Source organism: Arachis hypogaea, chromosome 13 (assembly GCF_003086295.3).
Source record: "Arachis hypogaea cultivar Tifrunner chromosome 13, arahy.Tifrunner.gnm2.J5K5, whole genome shotgun sequence".
NCBI classification, from domain to species: domain Eukaryota; kingdom Viridiplantae; phylum Streptophyta; class Magnoliopsida; order Fabales; family Fabaceae; genus Arachis; species Arachis hypogaea.
Window position 1 is genome coordinate 33,297,257 of NC_092048.1, and position 6,000 is coordinate 33,303,256.

Genomic DNA, 6,000 nt, shown 5'->3' on the forward strand with positions numbered 1-6,000 from the left:
ACTTATCTAAAGTAATTTAAGAGTGAAAAAAGACAAGAATAGTAAGCTCAAAAGAGAAAAAACGCCACAAAATGAGTACAAACACAAATATCAAGTGTTACACGTGAGAAGAGTATTCTAACATCTTTATTATTTTTTTATATGGTGCTAAATTAGAATCAATGAGAATTGAGGATGATAATAGTGGTGATGAAAGAATCTTATATGAAGAAAATATTTTCAAAATGTGAATCCCTGCTTTTAAAGGAAGAAATAATGTTAAATCTTATTTTGAATGGGAATAGAAGGTAGAGTTAATTTTTGCATGTTGTAACCATTTAGAGAAAAACAAGATTAGATTGGTAAACCCAAATTTTCTGACGATAGTCGTATTTGGTGGAATGAGATAGGAAGATCTAGAAGAAAGTACGAAAAAAGACCAATTTGCACCTGAAAAAGATGAAAAAATATGAGGAACTAGTTTGTGTCATCATCGTACTACAAGGAGTTTCTTGAAAAGTATTGTAAGTTGAAACAAAGTTCAAAATCTGTAAGAAAATACCACAAGGAGTTGTTGAATATGAAGAACAAGGCTAATGTTGAAAAGGGTACCAAGGTTCTTATGGGACAATTTTTGGTAAGATTAAACCGAAAAAATTGCAGATGAGGTTGAATAGCACTATTATGCAGTAATAGAGAATTTAGTAAATTTGAGCATTAAGGTGGAGAAGAAACAACAATTTATTAGCGACTTGACTCTCTTCAGACTCCAATTCTATAAGAGTTTTTATAAGAACAAAATTTGAAGATAAGACAAAATTTAAAATTCCAGATTTCAAAAAGAATCATATAGAACAACATAAGAAAAATGGTTCTTCTAATTCCATCTTTAATGTTCCTTCAAGGCTAGTTGTAAAAAAATTTGTTGAGTATGCTATACGTGAAGATGTGTACTTGGAGGAATCAAATGTGCAAAAATTCTCAAAGTCCTTAGGATGTGAGCACTTTGTAAAACAAGAGATAAAAGAAAAGAATTTGAGAGAAAAAAGTGAGTGTTTGAGTGAAAAGAGTCAATATTTAAGTCAAAGAGTGAGTTTGGAGAGAAAAAAAGAGCATAGTGAGAAAGAAAAGTCAATGAGGAGAAAAAATTCAAAACAATAAACACACTTATGAAAGAGATCTAAAAAATGCTAGTTTAGACAAGAGTGTATTAATGTCACTAAAGTTCAAAGAATATTTAATTTCTCATATATCTAATAATGAATTGTTTAGTATTTTTATGTCAGTTTTTCAAGGTTTTGCAGGTTTTGTGGTAAGTTTTGAAGCCATTAATATGGATAGAAAGAAAGAAAACAACCAATTCCATACTTAAGTGAGCAGATACATGGTATACGTTTCAAGTACTCAACATATGATAAGGTGTTGTGTAAAATCTAGTTAAATAATAAATAAATAAATAATAAATTGATTATGAGAGAAAATGGTTAAGAATTTTAAATTTTTTATAATTGAAAAAATAAAAATATTTAAGATACGAATTAAAACACTTATCTTAAAGATTTTGACCCTAGGTTGGGCTAAACATACAAAAATTCACAAATGGGCCTCACTAAGCCCAAGCCCACACTCATTTACCCTCCACACGTAGCAAATTCAACACACATTCTCCCTTATTGAGAGAGAGATATACATGAAGGAGAGAAGAGAGTGAAGAGCAAATCTTTAAGTCACTATTCACTTTAATCTTTAAATTCACATAACTTCCAAATCGTAGCTCCGATCGAAGATCCATTTGCGGTCACGCATCGCTCTTGTCGTGCTCTTCGATTCTATACTCTTTTGCAGTAAGTACTCCCAAGAACCTTGAATCATTTTCAAAATTTCTCTTTTTTTTTTTTTTGCATTTTGGGTATGCGAATATTGAAATATTGTGATTTTGATGCTTTAGGAGAAGTTCAAGAACAATCTCTAGCGAGGTTTTGACATAAGATTGAGTGGTACAAGGTAAGAAATCTCAATTCCTTCATTATCCCTAATTTTGAGTAAAAACCCTAGTGTAATTATTGAATAATTGATGTAATTAGATTATATGGAGTAGATTGGCTTGTTTGGTAGTTTTGGTACATGATTGGGTGTTCGGTGTAGTTGCGGAGCTTTTGTTGAAGCTTGGCTTGGCCAGAAAGTGAAGGATTCAAGGGTTAAAAACCGCCGCCATTAAAGTACGGATTTTGATTTTGGGTTGGCATTATGTAAAGTTATGTGAAAAACTAAGTTAAAAGCCCTAGGATAAGATTGAATGGAAATGGTTGGTTGATGATTGACTAATTATTGTGATATAGTGTGAATTTGAGAAATGAGTATGTTTCAGTTTGAATATAATTTGTGATTGGATATAATGTGTGATTAATTGCCTATTAAGGCTTTGATATGAAAATTAGGTCGAAAGCCGTGATAAGGTAAGGTATCCCCTATTTGGTAAGTTATGGTAAGTTGTGTAAGTGTCATGTTATGTGAATTGTAGTCGAAATGATGAGTTTGGATAGATAATTGGTGTTGTTGTGAATGGATATTTTGATGGCTTATGTTATATAAGTTGCAATTGGGTTGATTAGGCTTGAAAGATTAGAAGGTGATTGCGTATTGATAATTGTATGTTGATGGTGCCTAGTAATGGTTTGTGATGGTTTGGAATGAAGTAAATTAGAGAATTGTAAAAATGACATTATGTAGATTTTTGGTAAAACCAGAATTTTAACTAACTTTGAGTGGTCATAACTTGGTGCTTGAAGTTTGAATTTGTATGAAATCTATCTTAAATTAAAGCTAGTGAAAAGATCTTTAAAAACGTCTAAGAACAGAGGAAAATAAAATTTTGTAGAGAAAGTTATGAACGTTTGAAAACAAGTATAAAAATCTGAAATATGAGATTATGCAGAAAATCAGCATTTTTGGCTTGCGTGTGCGCGCACAGGCTTGCGTATACGCAGGATTATGCAGAAAATCAGGGCAAGTGTAAGTGCTCATGCGTACGCACGAGGGTGTGTATACACACACCAAGGAAGTTTCGCAAGTTATGCGTACGCACGAGGGTGATGTGTATGCACGAGTCAGGAATTGCTTCTGGCTCTGTGCATGCGCACAGAGGTATGTGCACGCACAGGTCCTGTTTTCTTGAAGAAACTCTATTTTTAACTGTTTAGTTTTTCCGACAAGCTTGTAAACCCCTGTAAATCCTAAATGAAGTCTGATAGCTATTATTTAGGCTCTGAAAGGAATGTGAGTGAATTAAATGGAATTGATTACTGGCAGAGAATTGTGACTAATGAATTTAATTATTATGAACTTATTAAAGACATTACTGTTGACTGATTGAGATTTAAATGACTGAAATGGCAAGGATGGTAGCGAATCCCGCTTGCAAATTGATTTGAGTTTTGTCCTGAGGAAGGACGGTGGTTAATCCGTTTGTTCGTCGTTTTCTGGGTAAGGACGGTGGTTAATCCCGCTTACTCATGGTTTACTGTGATTGGCAAGGACGGTGGTGAATTCCGCTTGCATATTTATTTGTGGAACCTTCAGGTAGGATGGTGGTTAATCCTGCTTACTTGAGTCGAGTTCTGCCAATATGACCAACGTGTGAGTTCATGGCTAGTAGGGCAAGCATGCATCATGTACATCTTTCTGTTATTGTTTGGGTGTACATATTGTACTTGGATTGCCCATGTAAATAACTCTGTTTAACTGCTAATTGCCATATTTGTTATAATTGATCTTGTTTGTATTTGAATCTTATTACTTGTGTTTGTTGCTATTAAACTGATTACTGAATTAAATACTAAACAACTGTGATATTGAAAAGAAAGATGTTGAGATATATTGTGGAGAACCGAGGTTATGGACCACTGATATATAGATGAGAACTTAGTATATTCTGACCCTGTTCGGTTTAGTATAACTGTAGGCTTGAATTTTGGGTGTTGGAGTTTAGGATTGCCTGACGGGTTCATATGGTTTTACATCGTCTCTATTTAGAACTATTACCCTACTGAAAACCTTTAAGTTCTCACCTGTTGCAAATTTTGTTTATTTTTAGATACAGGATGTGACGCACCTCGCTGAGCGTGCTGAATTCTCTTTGAAAAATGAAGACTCCTTTGTATTTTATATTTTGTGCTTAGTATATTTATTCTCCACTTTTGAATATATATTTGTACATCCCTCTTAGAGGTTTTATTTTGGAAAAACAGGATTATATTTTGGGTATACTTCGGGTTTGTAATTCTTTTTAGCCGACCTTTCTTCGTAGGTTGAGACTAGTTCTTGCTATGTATCTCCTTCTAAATTTATATATATATATATATATATATATATATATATATATATATATATATCTTTTTTTTGTTTCTATATATCGACTCTTTTATCTTTATGTTACGTGTGTGATGACGATTTATCGCTTTTGTTTTATCCTTTTCTTTCACAGGCTCCTAATTAAATTATATTTCTTCGAATATTTTGTATGTACTTTTCTGTTTTAAATGTCGTAATACCTCACCACCTCTAATTTATGGCTATAGCATAAGATTTTGTGTGGTAGAATGTTACATGTATGTTTTGCATTTGATAATTCAAAGAAATTTTAACAAGAGGCATGCAAAATAGACCGAGCTGCTTGATTATTCTCCATATATGATTGAACAAGATAATGAGAACATGATTATTGATGACTTGCTCAAAATGTATTATTCACTACTCAAACCTTTAACTTGTTAGTATTTGAATATATGAAGAATTTTTATGCAATTAATTCTAATTTTTTTTTGTATATATTGCTTGTGAGAATATTAATTTAAATGGGCATATCAAAATAAAAAGAATCTCAGATATGTTTATTTATATATTTTTGTTGGCTTCAAAGACATAAGAGTATTGAAAGAATTTATTTTGATTGTATTTTATGTAATCTTAAGTTTTGTCAAATATATTGTGCATCCCTTTGCTTATTCCTGTTCATAGTTGAATAGACATTTCTATAGATTCTTACTTAGCTTGCATAGGGTAAAAAAACATAAATATATAATTATTCTTAGGGTAAAGTATATTTTTTGTCCTTGAAGTTTGGTAAAAGTTTCAAAAATATTCCTAAATTTTGTTTTGTTTCAATTTTGTCCCAAAAGTTTTCGATTTGCATCAAATATACCCTTGATGGGTAAATTTTCAAAAAATTTAAGACCAATTTAACAATAATGCATGAAAATTATGCTTAATTTGCTTATGTTGAGAGTTTTTCTTATGAAATTGTTATTGAATTGGTCTTAAATTTTTTGAAAAATTAGCTGTCAAGGGTATATTTGATGCAAATCGAAAACTTTTAGGACAAAATTGAAACAAAATAAAACTTAGGGGTATTTTTGAAATTTTTGTCAAACTTCAAGGACAAAAAATATACTTTACCCTTATTCTTATTGTAGACAGATTTAGTATAATAGCATATTTAATTGCATATCAAACTATTAAAGATTTCACACATATTACTGAGTTATTTCTCAAAAAGATTGATTATGTGCTAACTTATGCTAGTTATTTGGATGATTATATTTTACATGCTAAGAATATTTTAGATAATTATTTGCGAGACATTGAGCTTTTTTATAACTCTGAAACTTAAAAATTTGTTAGTTGTTATTCTTGTGAATCTTTAAATGATTTTAACTCTTTGACTATTTTAGATTTAATGCTTTTATCTTTGAATAATGTTTAGATGGTGAAAGTGAGGTTAAAAAGATTAAACTTGTATAAATGAAGACTCATAACATAGTTAACAAGAAGGGCATTGCCACAATTCAATTAGCCAAGAAGATAAATCCATTAAACATGGTCTTTGAATAAGGAGATTTGGTTTGGATTTGTTGGATAAAAGATGAGTTTTTTATTTAGAGAAAAACTACCGCTAGAGAAGATGGTCCATTAAAAGTATTAGGAATATCTATGACAATTTTAACAAGATTAAATTTTTTTGTT